The 20,153-nt window shown below is 38.6% G+C and overlaps 1 long non-coding RNA gene and 1 pseudogene across 2 annotated transcripts in view; both read right to left on the bottom strand.

The window, feature by feature from the left end:
- The window catches only part of LOC311087554 (NACHT, LRR and PYD domains-containing protein 3-like), a 35,561-nt pseudogene extending 26,424 nt beyond the window's left edge, over positions 1–9,137 (bottom strand). Inside the window, exons 1-7 of the transcript XR_014609613.1 lie at positions 9,123–9,137; positions 8,323–8,518; positions 6,400–8,228; positions 4,539–4,712; positions 3,412–3,443; positions 3,267–3,360; positions 23–298 (exon numbers count right to left, since the gene is read on the bottom strand). The product of XR_014609613.1 is annotated as an NACHT, LRR and PYD domains-containing protein 3-like (transcript). The remainder of the gene's footprint in view (positions 1–22; positions 299–3,266; positions 3,361–3,411; positions 3,444–4,538; positions 4,713–6,399; positions 8,229–8,322; positions 8,519–9,122) is intronic.
- Positions 9,138–13,085: 3,948 nt separating this feature from the next.
- LOC311087385 overlaps positions 13,086–20,153 on the bottom strand; it is a 49,642-nt gene continuing 42,574 nt past the window's right edge. The window contains exon 3 of the long non-coding RNA XR_014607254.1: positions 13,086–13,145. This is a non-coding gene — a long non-coding RNA (uncharacterized lncRNA). The remainder of the gene's footprint in view (positions 13,146–20,153) is intronic.

Raw genomic sequence — 20,153 nt, 5'->3', positions numbered from 1 at the left:
GGTGTCAACCACTACAGCCAACAGGCCAAACTCTAGGTACTGAGCCCCCTCAGGGGCCAGGCCCAAAGTTTCCACAGGTCTGGTCGAGGGTGAATATTGAGCCCCCGGTCTGTGGAACCTGAGGTCCCTGTCAGGAGTGCTATGGCCTGCCAGGAGTGCTATGATGAAAACCATAACCGGGCCGGCCAGTACGGGGCAACTAGAAGTAGGCTGATCCCGTCTCGACGGACCCTCTCCAGAACAGCGTACAGGTGTAGCCTTGGCCACATCTGTACTATGGCATCCAAACCCAGTGGGCCTGGATGGGTGAGAGATTGGCTTAGTTTCATGCATGCTTCAGAGCAGCTACACTAAGGGCATTCCCCAAAGTGTCTTATCGACGCAGTTTGAGTTCCCTCGAAAGGGAACTATTGTGTTCAGAAAACTATTTCACTAAAAGGTTATCTAGAATTATTAATAAAAAGTGTGCACAAAAACAAAATTATGCATGTTAATTATCAAGGTATACTTCAGAATAGCAGCACATATACTGACCCATAATGTCTATTTGACCTTTAGCTCGTATCACAACTAGAGATGCACTGATTGATCGGCTGGTGACCGGAATTGGCCGATTTTCACGTGATTGGCCATGACCGGCGACCGGCCGGTCAGTCTGACATATGCCGATTTTATGCCGGTCAAATACACTTGGGCGCCGCATGATTAACATTGCGCAACATCAGCATCACACGTGCACACAGAACGCACATGTAGGAAACCTTGTGAATTACAGCCGTTTCACACCGCAAGCGTGAGCGGCGCGTATTTTTTTCGGCGTGCAAGTTAATCAGTGAGTGCATTCACACCGGGAGCAACGCGTGAGCATCAAGCAGGAGCGGGGGTTTCGGCGCCAAGACTATTTTTGCTGCGCTGCTCATGCACAATTAAAGTGAAAGCACACTTTTGATGGACAAAATAAATATGATTTCATATTTGTGTCTAGTGTGTTTTAACAATAACTGGAGTAGGCTATGTCAGAAAAGAAAATGAAGACTCAAAAATATTTATAGAAAATGTACCCATTTAAACTTGTTTTTATTATTCACTTTCCCAATTGTTTCCCTGCACTTGCTCCACTTGCCCGAGCTTACCTCTCTGCACCATGTACAAGCGTTGACAGTGAGTGCTTGTTTAGCCTGGATGGACAGAAGAAATTGATATTGAATGTGAAAAGAAGGAAATGGTTCTTCCATAACACTGCACTGTGAATTTCCCACACCAGAAGTAATGTATATACACTGCTCAAAAAAATTAAAGGAACACTTTGAAAACACATCAGATCTCAATGGGGAAAAATATCATGCTGGATATCTATACTAATATGGACTGGGTAATGTGTTATGAACGAAAGGATGCCACATCGTTTGATGGAAATGAAAATAATCAACCTACAGAGGATTGAATTCAAAGACACCCCGGAAATCTAAGTGAAAAAATGATGCAGCAGGCTTGTCAATTTTGCTGAAATTTCATTGCAGAAACTCAAAATGGTTCTCAGTAGTTTGTATGGCCCCCACGTGCTTGTATGCATGCCTGACAACGTCGGGACATGTTCCTACTGAGACGACGGATGGTGTCCTGGGGTGTTTCCTCCCAGATCTGGACCAGCGCATCACTGAGCTCCTGGACAGTCTGAGGTGCAACCAGGTGATGTCAGATGGACCGAAACACAATGTCCCAGAGGTGTTCTATTGGATGTAGGTCAGGTGAACGTGGTGGCCCTTCAATGGTATCATTCCTTCATCCTCAAGGAACTGCCTGCATGCTCTCGCCACATGAGGCCGGGCATTGTTGTGCACCAGGAGGAACCCAGGACCCACTGCACCAGCATAGGGTCTGACAATGGATCCAAGGATTTCATCCCAATACCTAATGGCAGTCAGGGTGCCATTGTCTAGCCTGCAGAGGTCTGTGCGTCCCTCCATGGATATGCCTCCCCAGACCCTCACTGACCCACCACCAAACCGGTCATGCTGAACGATGTTACAGGCAGCATAACATTCTCCATGGCTTCTCCAGACCCTTTCCTGTCTGTCACGTGCTCAGGGTGAACCTGCTCTCATTTGTGAAAACCACAGGGCACCAGTGGCAGACCTGCCAATTCTGGTGTTCAATGGGAAATGCCAATCGAGCTCCCTGGTGCTGGGCAGTGAGCACAGGGCCCACTCGAGGACGTCGGGCCATCAGGCCACCCTCATGAAGTCTGTTTCTGATTGTTTGGTCAGAGACATTCACACCAGTGGCCTGCTGGAGGTCATTTTGTAGGGTTCTGGCAGTGTTCATCATGTTCCTCCTCGCACAAAGGAGCAGATACCGGTCCTGCTGATGGGTTAAGGACCTTCTACGGCCCTGTCCAGCTCTCCTAGAGTAGCTGTCTGTCTTCCTGGAATCTCCTCCATGCTCTTGAGACTGTGCTGGGAGACACAGCAAACCTTCTGGCAATGGCACGTATTGATGAGCCATCCTGAAGGAGCTGGACTGCCTGCGCAACCTCTGTAGGGTCCAGGTATCGCCTCATGCTACCAGTAGTGACACTGACCCTAGCCAAATGCAAAACTGGTGAAAAACAGTCTGAAAAGATGAGTAGGGAAAAAATGTCAGTGGCCTCCACCTGTAAAACCATTCCTGTTTTGGGGGTTGTCTCACTGTTGCCCATCTAGTGCACCTGCTGTTAATTTCATTAACACTAAAGCAGCAGAAACTGATTACCAACCCCCTCTGTTACTTAACTGACCAGATCAATATCCCAGGAGTTTAACTGACTTGATGCTATTCTATGATTAAAAAGTGTTCCCTTTATTTTTTTGAGCAGTGTAGTTCTATATTAGTTATTAACATTATCTGTTAAAAAAAATTATATGTTCTATGCAAAATGTTCTATTAAAGAAAAGATAGAAAATAAATATTTGTGTGTGCTGTAAAGTGGTTAGAAAAAATTAAATTGGAATCGGCGAAAATCGGTATCGGCAGGTCAAATTCAATGAAAAATCGGAAATCGGAATCGGCCTAGAAAATTGTAATCGGTGCATAATAATCTAATCACAACTAAACTGTGTTGACAATTATCATCATCATGACAGAACCTGCAGCATCTGATCTGATCTGATCTTGATCATTTTGATGCAACAAATTGTCCAGCTTATTATATAACTAAAATAACATATTTGTTATGAATATTTAGCCTGCATATAGCTAATTTAGTTAATTATTTCATCCCGTCTCACCTCAGTGTCTTCAGTTGACAGTCTGTATCCTGTAGTAAATCATTGAGCTGCTTCACTCCTGATTGTCCAGGGTCGTTTCCTGTGAGATCCAGCTCTATCAGGCGTGAAGGGTTTGATCTCAGAGCTAAAGCCAGAGCTTTATAACCTTCTTCTGTCACACTGCAGTTAGAGAACAGTCTAGAACAGAGAGGAAAACATTCAGCTGATTAATCAGTTAAACCTGAACAATATAAATCCTTTAACTTAATTTTAATTTATTCTATGTACAAATGTATTGAAAGTCAGTTGCAAAAACTAACAATTTAATATGGAGGCAAACAAAAGGCTCTGAGAACTTTAATATGTTAGACGTCAACATCCCTTTCAAAATTGCAATTATCTAAAACTGTACATCTCTGAAAGTCTATGATCTGAATGATCCACAACAAGCAACCTGAAAATGGTCTGAAAATTTGAAAATTAAAGTTTGGGAATGGCCCAATAAAGTCCAGACTTCAATTCCATTAAAATGCTGTGGATGGACTTGAAACACAGCTCATGTTGGAAAGCCTGCAAATGTCACTGAGCTGAAGCAGCTTTGCAAGGATGAGTGAGACAAACGGACCAAAATACCTTCACAGTGGTGTAAAACACTCATAAACTACAGGAAGTGTTTAGTCGAGACTAGCTGCAAAGCTGAAAGCAGAATCAAAGATACACAGCTCCCTCAAAAGCACTAAAATACATTAATCCTGTTAAATACAATCTTAAGATAAGTGTGTAACTGGTATAAGTTCTAAGGTATAAGTAACAGAATCATCTGAATTCTGACTCAACACTAGGTATGCAAATAACAATTAAAATCACTAAATTATAAACAAAAACAGCACAATTTAAGTGTTAACTTAGGTGTTAGGGCTAACTAATCCTAACCCTTATAAGAAGTAGAATATACATATATAGAAAATACTTTATCCACTAAATATTATAATCCCCTCATTTACATTTAAGTGCAGCACCAAATTAATGCAACACAAAATGAATGCTTAATGTCACTTCAGTATTACTCAGTGAAAAAAAAACAAAAAAAACACAACAACAATAAAATGTCACAATTACAACCTTGCTTATATTGAACATCAAACTTTTATGAAAAACAACAACAATAGAACAAAGAAAAACTTACTTATATTGAAAAAAAAATACAACTTTTATTCATAACTTTTAGCCTCCAGGATCATCCAGAGTCATTGCACCTTACTTTAGTCACGTGACTCCTGTGGCTTAACTTACCTCCAGTGTATATCCAATTTACACTTTATATTCTTCAGTCCAATGCAGAGCAGCTTCACTCCTGAATTCTGCAGATTATTATTGTTCATGTTCAGCTCTTTCAGATTGGTATCTGATCCAAGAACTGCAGCCAGAGCTGAACAGCTTTTGTCTGTTAAGTTACAATCATTTAACCTACAATAAATCACAACACAGAATTAGATAGAACACATACAATACATTTTCTATATACAAATATTTAATACATTTTCCATTATTATTTTTTACATAAACAGCATACAATGCATTCAAACAGCATTCATCTTCAAAAACTACTATTTCCAGTACATTAGTATTTTTTATTTAGTGACAAATTTAAGATAAAATGAAGCATGTTTGAAAAAATATTTGTGTCAAGATTTATAGCTATAGGATTTCTTCTCTATTTATGTCACCTGATGGAGTTTGGGTTTTGGCCACTGTTGCCTCTGGCTTCCTTAGTTGGGGACACTTAATATTCAACAATATTACTGACTTGACTGCACCTACACTATTAGAAGAGAGAGTTCACACTTTTATGGCAAGTTAAAGGCCTTTCACTATAATTCTAAAAATGCCTTCATTCACATGAACATGTCTTTTTGATATAAAATCTTTAATGATTTAAGTAAAGCTAAGATTACTTAAACCTAAGAGCCTAAGAATTTGTATTTGTTTTTAATATTTCAAGATTAAATTTAACCGATGGCTGATGGCGATATCTTAGAGAGCAGGGTGATCAATAGGTGATATATCATTAATTTAAAGATAGCAAAAAAGCAATTACTGAAATTAAGTTTATAGTTATTTTACTTAATATTTACTAAATTAGAAAAAAAAGATACAAAAGATACAGGTGATACAACTGAACTGATAATGATGCTAACCATAGAAACAAAGGAGTGGCGGGAAGAGAACATAGGCAAACAGGAACCAAGCAAGGCCTTGTCCACACGGACACGGGTATTTTTATAACCATGACTTTTTTTACGCGGTTCGGCCGTTGTCCACACGGAAACGCAGTATCAGGTCACTGAAACCGAACATTTTTGAAAACCCCTGCCAGGGTGAGGATTTTCAGAAACGCCGGTTGCAGTGTTGTCGTGTAGACAGTAAAACCGGGGTTTTTGCTTCTGATTCAGGCTTCTGATTGGCCAACGTGGCTTTATGATTAGGGTATATATCGCCGCCTGCTGGTGTGACATGCTCTTGACAGCGCGTGATAGCGTGTTTTTGCGTTTTCATGTAGGCGGAGATTTCTTTTAAACCGAGCATGTGTGGACAGGATTTTATTTGTAAAACTCTGGTTATAAAAATACCCGTGTCCGTGTGGACTAGGCCCAAAACTCAGACTGAAAGTCCAAACAAATGCAGACATGTGACAGGGACAACTAATATATGATGTGGTAAAATATATGTACTTTATTTAAGAAGCCTGTTTTATAAAAATCTGTTTTATATTAAAACCTACCAGAATTTCATCTTACTTGTTGGCATTATAAATAACATCTGTACCAAATTACATTATTTCCCCCCAGTTTGGGTATATGAATAAAATATGTTTTTTTCCTCAAGTATGAACATGAGCTAATATATAATTCTATTTAAGTCATAAAAGTCTGGTGTATCACATGATACAAAACAAACATTTATATTTATACATATTTTATCTAAAGGTTTGATAAACTGTCTCCAAAAAAAAAACAAAAAAAAACATTATTTCATATGTCAGGCTTTACAGGGATAAGTTCATGTTCATGATGAGGAATCACTATAGAGTAATGTAGATAAAGACATTTTTCAGATTAGAGAAAAACATGACAAAATATATTAAAAGACTTGCAGAGCTCTTCTGGAGGTTTTGATGACTGCCGATAATCTAATGAGACACTCGTCTGATTTCTTGAATTTCTGAAGCTCAAACTCCTCCAGCTCTTCCTCTGATGTCAACAACACAAAGGCTAAAGCAGACCACTGGGCAGGTGAAAGGTCACCAGATGAGAGACTTCCTTTGCTAAGGTGGGTCTGAATCTCTTTCACCAGAGTTTGGTCGTTCAGTTCATTCAGACAGTAGAACAGATTGATGGATCTCTCTGCAGGAAGATCATCTTCTAATTTCTGCTTGATGTACTGAACTATTTCCTTGTTGCTCTGGTCATTGCCGTCTTGCTGTGTCAACAGACCTCGTAAGAGTCGTCGATTGGACTGGAGTGACAGACCGAGGAGGAAGCGAAGGAAAAGGTCCAGGTGTCCATTGTCACTCTCGAGCGCCTTGTCCACTGCAGTCTTGAGAAAATCAATCATGGTTTCATCTCTGTTTTCCGGTTCTGTAGACTCATGATCAAACACACTTGTCTTGTTGATGTCTAGAAACAGATGTGCATAAAGGGCTGCAGTAAACTCTTGAATGCTCAAGTGAACAAAGCAGTACATGGTACCAAGAACGATCCCTGTTTCCTCCTTAAAGATCTGGGTACACATGCCTGAGTACACTGATGCCTTATAGACGTCAATACCACAGGCTTCCAGGTCTGTGTCATAGAAGATCAGGTTGTTTCTTTCCAGCTGATGAAACGCCAGTTTCCCCAGTGAAAGGATGGCGTCTTTATCCCAGGAAACATCTGGTGTGTATTCTCCATCATACTTTCGGCGGCTCTGCTGGATCTGAAAGTGGAGAAAGTGTGTGTACATTTGTGTCAGAGTCTTGGGAGTGTCTTCCGTGTTTGATTCCTGCAGTGTTTTAGAGATCTCATCAGCCTGAGTGTTTTTCACATCATTATTTCTTTTCTCCTCCAGAATGTTCTGGAGAACCGTGGCTGAAATCCAGCAGAAGACTGGGATGTGGCACATGATAAAGAGACTCTTTGATTTTTTAATGTGATCTAGGATTGTGTTGGCCTGATTCTGATCAGTGAATCTTTTTTTGAAGTACTCTTGCTTCTGTGCATCACTGAATCCTCGTATCTCTGTCAGTCGGTCGATACAGTCAGGAGGAATCTTACTGGCAGCTGCTGGTCTGGTGGTGATCCAGATGAGAGCAGAAGGAAGCAGATTTCCCTTCATGAGGTTCGTTAGGAGAACATCCAGAGAGGCTGGTGACGATACATCACACCACGTCTCATTACAATCAAACTTCAGAGGAAGGCGACATTCGTCCAGTCCATCAAGGATGAACAGCACTTTGAACTGATTCCTTCTTGTAAGGTTCAGTCCTTTTGTCTCTGGGAAAAATTGTTATAAGGTCCATCAAACTTAGTTTTTCTTTCTCCTTTAAGTTCATCTCTCTGAATGGAAGAGGAAATATGAAGCTGATATCTTGATTTTCTTTTCCTTCAGCCCAGTCCAGAACAAACTTTTGCACAGAGACTGATTTCCCGATGCCAGCGACTCCTTTTGTCAATACAGTTCGGATCTCCTTGTTTTGTTCAGGAGCTTCAAACAAATTTGTGCATTCAACCTGTATCTCTTGTGCTTCATGACGCCTGGAAGCAACTTTAATCTGTCTCACCTCATGTTCAGTATTGACCTGTTCACTGCCACCCTGAGTGATATAGAGATCTGTGTAGATGTTATTCAGAAGTGTGGAGTCACCTTGCTTCGCAATTCCTTCAAATACACATTGATACTTCTTCTTTAGGCCACATTTCAGCTGATGAATGAAGAACAGCTCATCTAAACACAGGAACAGAAAATAGATAGTTTTAGTCTTCATTTTCTCTCCTACATTTATAAGAGACGATCAGACAGATGATCATGAGTCTCTTACCTTCTAGAGCATCAGCAGCTTCATCTCGCTTCATCTCTCTCAGGTAATGTAGTGTGAGATCAAGAGCTGATTCTTTGATACTGGATCTATTCTCAATAAAGTCATTCACAAAGTCTTGTGTGTTCTCTTTTTGTAATATTTTCTTAAACTTCTCCAGCTCATTTTTTAGAAACGTGATTATTTTGCTCTCAATATCCTACAAACAAAAGTAAGAAAAAAGACACAATTTAAACCAAATTGCACATCTACATTTGGTCAACACTTTTTTTTTTCAATAACTATAATATCTATAAAAAAATGCAGTTAAAAGACTAACATGTTAACCAGCTATTATTTGTAACAAATAGAAAAATAAAAAATATATAAGTGCTTCAAAGGAAAAATAGTAATCTGGAGGAATTACATTAAATTATTTTTTTTTTTCAATAATGTATTTGTTTGTTGTAAATATGAAACATTTATAAAAATGTGTTTTCCTACCTGGAAGATCCCTAGAAGATTGTCTCTGAAATTCTCATGGTTCCTGTGAGTCTGAACGTCTGAGTCTAATGTCTCATATTGAAGCCTGTAATCAAATAAATCAAATGAATACTGATTTTCCAGGCAAAATTTCACAGAAAGAAAAAAAAGCATTAGCTGTGAATACTCTGATAAATATTTGATCGGATTAATGATAAATATTGGATCTAAAAATGTTTCATGATTGGTATTCGCTGATACAACTTTTAAACACAGTCATCGTGTGACAAAACATTTGAAACTCATGAAATACCATTTATTAGATGATGGTGCTTTCTCACTGAAGTCTGGTACATGACCTTTAAGGCCCTTTCACACCAGACGCGATTTTGACGCACGAATAATTCGCGCGATGGTTTTATTTTTTGATCTGCTGTTTGTGTAATGAGTGCTTGCACACCGAACGCGAATCTGCTGCGGCGAAAAAACGACATTTATTTTATTCGCTTCGATGTCGATTTTTTTTACCTTTGCGGCGACAGAAAATGCTTCAGCCAATCACATTCAAGGAAACAAAGGCAACGTCACAACAACAATGGCGGATTTGCTGATCGCTTGTGTGTCAACAAACCCTGTTTTGTTTGATAAAAGTCACAAAAGCTACAAGGACAATGACTTGAAAGACAACGTGTGGAGTGGCATTGCCAACCAACTCGGTTATCACGACTGTGAGTATGTTGTGCGATAGTCTAAAAGCCGTTGTATAGAACTCTGCTGTGTAAGCTAGCAGGCTAAGCTACATTTGGATAGAAGATAATACTTAGCAGCTATAATGTCAAAGATAGATACCGTGTTTACTTTGAAAATTTAACTAAATGTATTGAGACTATTTAGGGCTGTTTTTAGTATGCTATATATATATTAGTGTGTGATATTTACAGTGTTTTGTCGAATGCTTTTAGCTGGTTACTTCGTGTGTTACATGTAATGTATATGGACATTACAAAACGCTTTGTGTTTAGTTGAAGACGCAAAAAAACTTTGGAAAAACCTCAGGGACACTTACGTTAGGAAAAGGAGAGAGGAAAAGTCAACCAAAAGTGGACAGGCTGGAAAATCTAGGAAGAGGTGGAAGTATATGGAGTGCATGAGCTTCCTTGAGGCTTCTACTTCTTTCAGAAGGTAGCTGTAGCTAGTTCAGTTATTCAGATTTATAAGTATTTTTTTTATTTTTAAATTCTCTAAAATACATCTATGAAGTTGAAAAATAATGCAGTGTTTGAATAATGAGGTCGCACAGGAAAGTTTACAGAATGCTTTTGAACAGTGTCTGCAGCAATCTTGAGGAGGAGCAGCAGGTGGTAGATGATGCAGGTCAGGGCACATCCGAGAGTGAGGGAGAGCCTTTCTGTCCACCTCCTCAGAAAAGGAAGTCTAAGGACTTCTTTGAGAATTATCTGTCAAGGAAAGAGGCCAGGGAGGACCAGAAAGTCAGGCAGCAAGAAGAGAAAGATGATATTTATCATTTTTTAATGAGCCTGGCCCCAGCCATGAGAAGGATGCCTTCAGAAAGGCAGTCCTGGCTAAAAATTAAAATGCAGGAGATGATTTATGGGGTGGAGTTTAGCCTTCCATCTACATCAGCATACACCGTTCTATGAGTTTATTTTTTAATATTGTGTTATCAGTTATTATTTTCTGTCCGTTAAATTCTGTCTGTATACATCTTAAATAAATAATAATCAAGACATTGGTGTTTTTTCACTGGCTTTAAAGGTCTTAAATTATTAAAGTACAACTACAAACTAGCCTATAAAAAATATATACAAATACAAGATTATTACTTTCATGAAATACATTTAGATTTAACAGGCAAACTCAAATGATTTACTTTTTGAACAATATACAAATTAACCATGTTGCGTTCGCTTTTTCAGGGCCACCTGCACAACCGGGAAGAAATTAAAATCAAGGGATTTTGGAACGTAAATTGGACTAATTAATAATAATAACCTTTAAATGATATCATATACTTTTTTATGTTACATTAAAACTGTTGCATTAAATGGATTCATAATGATGAGCACACTGTAGCATGCTTTGTTTAATGCAGTTTTGGAGGCAAAAGGGCCTTTAATCTGCATTTAACAAAGCATGCTACATTGTGCTTATCATTATGAATTAATTTAATGCAACAATTTTCAGAAATCAATCAAGTCAATAATATTATTGAGGTTGACCTCGGTTCACATGAGCAACCTGCCATGGAACTTGGCCGGCAGGTGAGCTAAAATAATGTCTGAATGTGTCCCGCACCCTCAGAGCCTCAGCTGATGCCCTGTTCCCTCGAAGGCCTCTGATGTCACCCAGCTCACTGCCCTCTGCACCATCAGAACTGTCAGGCTCTGCACCGTGATTCCCATTGGCCCTTCGGAGGAAGTTGTGTAAGATGCAAGTTGCCTTTACAATGCTGTCGGCTGTCTCTGGAGCCACTTGCAGACGGCGCTGGTAGACTCTCCAGCACTGGCTGAGAATGCCAAAAGCATTCTCGACTATACGTCGAGCCCTGGAGAGCCGGTAGTTAAACACGCGCTGGTCATCTGGCAGGCGTCTTCCAGGGTAGGGACGGAGAAGGAACGTTTTTAAAGGAAATGCCTCATCTGCAACAATTACATATGGTAACGCCCCCAGCTCTGGTGCAGATGGCAGAGGAGAAGGCTCTGGAATGTTTAAATTTCCAGTATTTAGGGCCTGTCCCAATAAAGAATTGGAAAATATTCCACCATCGCTGTTGCTGCCTGATGCCCCTACATCCACCACTAGGAAGCGGTAGTCGGCATCAACCAAGGCAAGCAAAACTACAGAAAAGGTGCCCTTATAGTTGAAAAATTGGGAGCCAGAATTAGCTGGTGCCTGAATCACAATGTGCTTCCCATCCAAAGCACCGATACAATTGGGGAAGTTCCATTTTTCAGAGAAATTCAGGGCAGTTGTCTTCCAGAGTTCCTCATTGGGGAATGGCATGTAGGTGTCTTTTAAGGTCTCCCAGAGGACATCACATGTTTGCCTAACGATGTTGGACACAGTGGAAATTCCAAGGCGGAAACTAGCGGCTATGGTGGTGAAAGAATCCCCAGTGCTAAGGAATCTGAGGAATATTTAATTATTTGAATAATGTAGATTTGAGAGTATAAATAAACCATATGTTATCAATAGTAAAAATATTGTTGTTCAGACATGTTATTATTAACAATAAAAGGTAAAACTGTTCCTGGGTTTTCTGTGATGCTTTTATTCAGATATATCCTGGCATTCTTATATTACATGTGTTACCTTGTTTAGCTCTGCTTAAACAATTGAATACTGATGTACATTTTAATGTTTATTAAAACTGTAGGACTGGTAGCTAAATATGTTTCATTGTGAATCAACTGAAAGCATTATAATATTGAACATGACAATCAGGCCACGTTTACATGCACAACTTTTGTTTCAACGAAACTGAACGTAGTGTTTACATGAATGCTAAACATGTGATCGGGTTGATGTGTGTGTTGATGGGCTATGTCACTAATATACATGACAGCTGTTCAGCGTGGCATAGGTACGTCATTACGCTATTTCAACGTCATTGCACATGCGCAGTCCTTTATGTTTAGGTTTTCAATCGGTTCAAGTGTTTACATGTTCTCTCAATCGGGGAATAAACCCACCCCATTCAATCCATTTCTTTCGTATCGAGTCCAACCGAGTGTTTACATGAAGGCTTTTTAGACCAAATGAGTCCGATAAGTAATGATTGTTTATTTGATTGCATGTAAACGCAGCCCCTGATGATTTTAGGAGGACAAATCACCTTAAGCAGACTGCCAGACGCTGCTCCGGATCGATTGGTTCCCTGAAGTTAGTATTTTGTCTAGTCAGATGCGGTGCCACTGTCTGAAGGAGCTCCTCAAATTGTCCCACGGACATCCGAAAATAAGTGTGGAACCGGTCATGATACAGTTTTAGCTCCTGTACGAGATTAGTATACTCCCCTTCAGACTCTCTATTCCTCAAGATTGGGTGCACCCAAAACCGTCTTTTCTGTCTTTTCAAGTGAAATGAAATTAAAAGCTCGTCTTCACTGGATGATGATGTGTCCATCTTTCTCAACTGTTGGCGCGAATGTTTTGGAATGTTGAAGCTCCGAACTTCGCAATTTCGCATCGCGTTTGATGTGAATGGTTTTGACGCGAACTATTCGCACGCGAACTATTCGTTTTTTCGTATCGCTTTTTCGTTACGCGTCCGGTGTGAAAGGGCCTTTAGACCGATCACTCTTCAGAGACACAGAGCTGGACACATGTGAGCCTGATCTTACACTGATGACACAAAGAACAGAGAGAAAACACTTTAGTAAATGAGGATCAACTGTGTGTGAAACACATCTGTGTCTTTATCTAATCCTCCACAGAAATACACACACTCACACAATTTACTGTTTTATAGTTAACTACTATTTTATTTCACTGGCTCACATTAGTTAAATGATTTCTTTACTATACATGAGTGCGATTAAATATGTTAAAAAATACTTCACTCTAATTGATGAGAACATGTCAAGTTTTTGTTTATTGACAGAAATAGAGAGCAGAAATGTCTGTATGACAGTTTTGTTAGCATACTTGAATTAAAGTAAGTGTATAGTTGTTTACTAATGTCTGTCAATAATTTTATGATCTAAAAACTAGTCATTTATTTGGATGAATTCAGCGTCTAGAAGGTTATCAGAGGCGGACAGAGTACACAGCTACATTACTTGAGTAAAAGTACAGATATCCCTTGCCAAATTTTACTCAAGTACAAGTAAAAGTACTACAGTCAGATGTTAAGTAAAAGTACTAAAGTACTTGTTTTTAAAAGTACTTGAGTATCAAGAGTACAAGAGTACATTTTCTAAATATTGCATTACTACTGCCACAGTGCTTACATTGGTAAACACAGCAAACACTTGAAGCGAAAACTATCATTAACTTGTTCAGAAAATTGAAATAGTCTGGCGAGGTGGGGCCACTGCTTGGCACATTCCCGGGATGCGATATTTTTTTCCCAGGATGGTAGGGGAAGACTCATGAATATTCATTAGGGAAGTCATCCCTGATTGGTCTGATGACCTACCCCTAAACCTACCCATCACTGGGGGTCTTATGACCTCCCTAACCCCGCCCCTAAACCAATCAGGGATGACTTCCCTAATGAATATTCATGAGTCTTCCCCTACCATCCTGGGAAAAAAAATATTGCTCCTGCGATGGACCTGCTGCGTCTTCATCCTTTGTTTCGTCCATGGTTTCGTCTCTTATCTAAATCTGACCATGGAGTTGACTTTGGCGGTGATTGCTGATAGGCTGTCCCAATCACAATCCAATCACATTTGAGAGGGAAACAACAAATTGATAGGCTGGCAAGCCAGACCTACATCAAGATGTTAGGTCTGGCAACTCACCATAGACATGGCTCAATCCGAGGGGCGGGATAAACGGCTGTCTTTCAAATTCCCTCTGCACGCAATAGGACAGCGCTTCAACCAACCAGAGTGTTTTCACAACAGCGGAGCTAGTTGATGGATTCAACTTTTGCCATATCTGGCTGGCAAAACTACGAACACATCTTCCTTTTTTTAAAGAATGACTTACAGATGTGGCCTCTAAAAATGCGCGTCTCAGAGAGAAGAATGCTGCAAGCACTTCCGAAATTCTGCGGGATCGTGCAGAAGGGGGATTAGGTGTTGGACGCAGGAAATACTAAAACCTGTAGATGGCAGTCGTGTTTCATGTGGCCATACTGAGTTGACGAGTATGACGAAGACAATGTTTTCTTTTGCCAGTTACATAAACAGTCACATATTCTTCATAAAAATCCGACTCAAACGCGCATCATTTGTCTTATTTATTTTTTCTGTGTACTTACAGTAGAAGATACATGATGTATGATAACTGAGTCTTATAACACAATAATTTGCGAAGACCTTTGAAGAGACCGAGAGCATTTGCCCAATATCATTATCTAATTTTACATTTAGTTCCTTTTTGCATCTTAACGTTTTAAATAGCTTTAACATGGTTGTAATGCGCTTTTCTGCATTACTGTACAGTACTTTTTATATAGGCTAAATATTGTTTCTTTTATTAATTTAATAAAGAACTCTATCTCGTATTCTGTCCAAACGATCCATGTAGGCTACTTTTGTGTCCATTCGTTCTTCCTTTTTTAACCCGTAGGCTAATTGAAAAACGAAAAATGAACGGTTGTTGTCTTTTTAAAACGCAAAGTTGAACACCAAAATTTTAATTTGAACTGGCTAGACCAATTGCTGCGCAGAAAAGTAAATATCGACGAATTTTCAGATTTGTTTTCAGTTTATGACTTTTTGCCCCTTTATTAAACATTTAAAATATTCACAAATTAATATGGAAAACATGTCGATTTTACTGGTTTTCTAAGGCCAAATTAGAACCTGGAATTGATGTTTTTCCCGCAGTGCTGAATGAGAAGAGCCATTAATATTATTAATAAACTATTGTTTTGGCTAAAATCACATCTCCATCTCCGCTGTTAAACAGACGGATTACATAATCAGAAGGTATTAGCCTTCGATTCGAATTTGTTCGTTTTAAAGTGGACATTTCAAGCTTTTGTTTCAGTTCTCGCGCTTTACGAAGATCATGAAAGTGCGTCTGATTGTTTTCTTTTATTTTACAAAAGCACATCGTTTTCTTGTTATTGTGAGTTTACACAAATAAAAGTAGTTGAGAATGATGTATTATTATTTTCTGCATGAACAGAAATTATAGAGTATTTTAAGTTGTTTGCACTGTTGATAGGAAAATGCAAGTGTTCTCGCTCGCGCCTCCGTGCAGTGCGCGCTCCACACTCAGCTTCCTTTTTTGCATAAAAGCGTCTTCTAAATATAGCCTATTAAATGTTATAATAAAATAATATAAAATTATTATTATTTGTGTAGCTACATGGACCTCAAACACACTGTGTCTTCTAAGTCAGGTGACTGTAAATGCGCAAAAACTGTTTCCATTGCAGTTTTGCGAAATATTCCTTTTTCGAATTGCCTGAAAAACCACCTCATGAGAGCGTAAAAACTTTTTTGCGATAAACGGGATTTTTTTGCGAAATTGACGTGTTTCCATTGTGCATATTTTCAATTCGCAATTTCAATTTGCGCAATTTGAAGGGTAATGGAAACGCGGCTATTGTCTGACCCAACAAAAAAAAACAACATAATATTCATTTTATTTTATTTTTCGTGTTCGAATTTATGAGGCAAGATGGATTCTATTTTCAGTCAAAACTCGGCTCAATAATGGAGTTCAAAAAGTAGCCTACTTCAAAAAGGAAAATAAGAAGTCATACAGGTGTACTATAATATAAAACTAACTATAATGTGGTAGAAGAAAACGAATGTGGAGACATCGTTTCAGTCAGTAAAGATTCATTTTTTGAATCTAAAAAGACACATCTCTCGAAAACATGCAGTGTGCCATGTGAACACGCTGGGAAGAAAGCAAAAGGTTAGCATATTGAATATGGTAACTTGTAACAAAGTGTAAATTGAATATAGCATAATATTCAAACAATTGATACAAGCCCATTTTTAAATTTTAATCCTGCGCGATGCGCAAAGGTTCTGTTATAAGAATGTTGGCATAATAGTTAATTTTTAAAACGTTTACGTATTTTTTGAATATTTTTTGTTTATATAAATTTTATTTATATTATTAGGCCCATTTATTCGTTTTATTTTACAGCAGTTTGTGTGTATGCCTACAATGGATAAGCCCATTTAAATTTGAATCGTTTTTTAAAACTTTTTAATTTACTTTTAAAATTTTTATGAAGGCTATGTTTTTGTTTATATAATTGTTATTTATATTATTAGGCCCATTCATTCGTTTAATTTTACAGGACTTTGTAGGCTATTCCTTCTTACATAGGCCTAATTTGTAATTTGAAATAAATCATTTCTATTTGAAAAATGTTGTTGTTGCTCAGTTCTTTAGGAGGTAAGGCTGTGGTCTAAGCTTAAAGTGATATACATGTAGATTTTTTCCCTTTTTTGGAGCGAGCGGGGGGCGATTTGAGTGGAGCGCGGAGCAAACTGCGTCGGCCTGATGTAGCTTTGAGCGGGGGAGCGGAGGGGTGAACAGTTCCGTGAGTGATGAGCGGAGATTCTCACCGCTCCACTCTGCTCATATGCTCTCTTGTACTATATAAATTACAAAGGTTTAATTGGCATCTTTATTTCAAACGACCCGACCGACCGCAACCCGAATATCCCGCTCATTTCGGATCAACCCGCGCATCACTGGTGCCAGAGAGAAATGCACACTTCATATGGATTACATAAGAGAGTTGTCTGTTTCTTTTCGTTTTTAATTGTTTTGTTTAAAAGTGGACATTTCAAGCTTTCTACATTTCTGAGTTTCGGTTCATTTATGAGACGAGCTCAGTTCACGAGCAATGCAAGTTATATCGCGCCGGTGCCTCCATTTCCTGATTAAATCGTCTTAAATGCGTCTCCGTGTGGACAGAAACCAATGTAATCTTCCTGATTTAATCACGTAAAACACAAGTCTAAACACAAGCACCACTCTTCTGAATGATGGTAACCAAACCTCCAAGAGTTTGCAAACCAATTGTTTGTAAAACATATTTAATACTTTACTTACAAATTAAAAAATATATTTTTTTTTTACAGTGTATAAATAAAACGACATGAAGGAAGTTATTTCCAAAATGTAATTAATTGCACAGTCTTTGTTTTAGCTGCTTGTTTTAGCTGCTACCGATTGACACAGAGTCAAGAAATTACACCCACCCCCCAGGTCTGCCGATTCAACCCCCAATGCTAATCGATCTCCTTTCAGGGAATCAAAAGAAAACCATTTTTTCCTGTTTTCACCAGCGCGTGGACAGGGTTTTAATCCCTTGCAGTTCCTTTGTTTAAATGCTATTTAAGCAAATCTACTATAGGGGGGAGCGGGGCACAAAGTAACGCTTTTTGACTTAGTTTACTCAGTTTGTGTAAATCTACTTATGGTTCAGAGTATTTATTTTTTCCCACATTCATTTCCCACATGTCTAGTATAATTATGTGTTTTTGTTTTATCAATACAGTATATGCTTTTTTCTTGTTATAACCCGAAAGAATGGAACTGAAATGTGACAACATGCCCACTATGTGCAGGGGCACATTTTAACATGACCATATGACAGCTTAAAATGTTATCTGATCTAATAAAAAAAATATACAAAACAAACGAAAATATTTTCTAAATAAAATACAATTAAAAAACGTTTTCATATAAAATAATGGCAATTTTTAATAATTAAATATAATTTTTGAGTTTTGACTACGAACACACAGCTATACAACATAGTTCAAAACAAATAAATAATTTGTAATTTCTGAACATTGACTCTCAGTCTTTATTCACATTTTTCTCACGTTTTTAATTAATACAAGTATAGAATATAATAGCATATTTCTAATAGGGGCACATTGTAACGCAGTGTTACAACATGCCCCCGCCTGCACAACTGGGATTTAAACCCTGCTAGTGTCTTCTGCTAGTTAGCGAAGCATTAAATAACTATCTCAACTGTTAAATAACATCTTGGAGATTAAAATAATATCAGATTTGTCTTATTTTAAATAAACAGAAAAAATAGAGATGGAAAATTAACTTAAGTAAGAAATTTACTTTTGCTATGGTTTAATAAATGTCTATGGATATCTTCCAAAAAAAAAAAAAAATTGGCGGAATTTTTTTTCTATATAGTGTTGATATGGCAACTAGTAAATACTAAATACACAAAGTTCCGTCATCCAAGCATGTGCAGAAGTATTTAAAACAAGCGTGTTACAACTAACCCTGCGTTAGGTTGTGCCCCGCGCTCCCCATATGCTTTAAGTTATTCAAATTAATGTTTCTAACTTAATTTGTTGATATCGCGTAAACGCATAAAGCTTGCCACAAAGAACCAATAAAAGTAATGATTATGAACGCGTCTAAATGCGTCTAAATACGCTGTGAATGTGAATGTGCATTATACGCCGAGTTTCGGTTCATTTATGAGACGAACTCCAGTTCACTCGCCGGCGCCTCCAATGTCGTGATTGTCTGCTATATTTACTTCTTAAATCCAGACAATTGGTTCACGAAACATTGATTAAAATTAAGAAATAATTAATACAAAACGAAATTCAATTTAAAGAAAGGCAGCTGTTCTGTTTGAGGTCTCTGTGAAAGTTTTACAGTCTTTCAGAGCGCTCGCGTCCATAACCGTAAACTGACACGTTGTTTTTTCCCTCATAAAATGCGAACACGAAAATTAAAATAAATGAATATTATAATGTTTTTTTTGTTGTGTCAGACACCAAATTTTTCTCTCATATTGCTCCTCATAACCACTGAAAACGGTCAAAGGAAGTTAAAAGTGGTGGGTACAAAATGACTCATGACGAAATCTGGTGGGTACACTGTAAAAAATTCACCCGTAAATTTACAGTAAAATACTGGCAGCTGTGGTTCCAGCCCTTTACCGTAATTTTACGGTTTCAACAATGCTGTAATTTTACAGTAAAATACTGGCAGCTGTGGTTCCAGCCCTTTACCGTAATTTTACGGTTTCAACAATGCTGTAATTTTACAGTAAAATACTGGCAGCTGTGGTTCCAGCCCTTTACCGTAATTTTACGGTTTCAACAATGCTGTAATTTCACAGTAAAGTACTGGCAGCTGTGGTTCCAGCCATTTACCGTATGTCACGGTTCATAAATCCTATGTCTCTTCCTTGTCTCGTGTTTCTGTTGTTGTGTGCTGATTGTGTGGGTGTGTCAGCTGATTATTCACTCATCGGCAATCAAGTTCATCACTCCCGTCACCAGCTGCAGCTCATCTCAGCACATATATAAATACTCACTCAATTCTCATTTCCTCTGTCAGATCGTTCTATGTGGTTCCCAGTGTGTGGTTCGTCTTGTTCCAGTTCCAGTGTCTCGTCGTTGCCTGTTCTTGTTCCTGTGGATGTTTCACTCTGGACTTGTCACCGTCATCACCACTCTTCACCACAGCACTCATCTGACCATCAAAGTCCCTGCGCCGCTATCCTGTTCCACCCTGGATTACTGTGTTCTCACTGATTATCAAATAAAGAGTGTTTTGAGCTACTTGCGATTGCTTCCGTCCTTCTATCATGACAGAACGATCTGACCGTTCAATGGAAGCAGCGAGTAGCTCCACCAGATCGCTGGAGGAATTCGTCAACAGCAGCATACTTCGAATGGATTCCCAGGAGAAGAACCTCAGCGA

Source organism: Abramis brama (genome assembly GCF_963993115.1).
Source record: "Abramis brama genome assembly, chromosome: 7".
NCBI classification, from domain to species: Eukaryota; Metazoa; Chordata; class Actinopteri; order Cypriniformes; family Leuciscidae; genus Abramis; species Abramis brama.
This window is presented reverse-complemented; position numbering and strand designations above follow the sequence as displayed.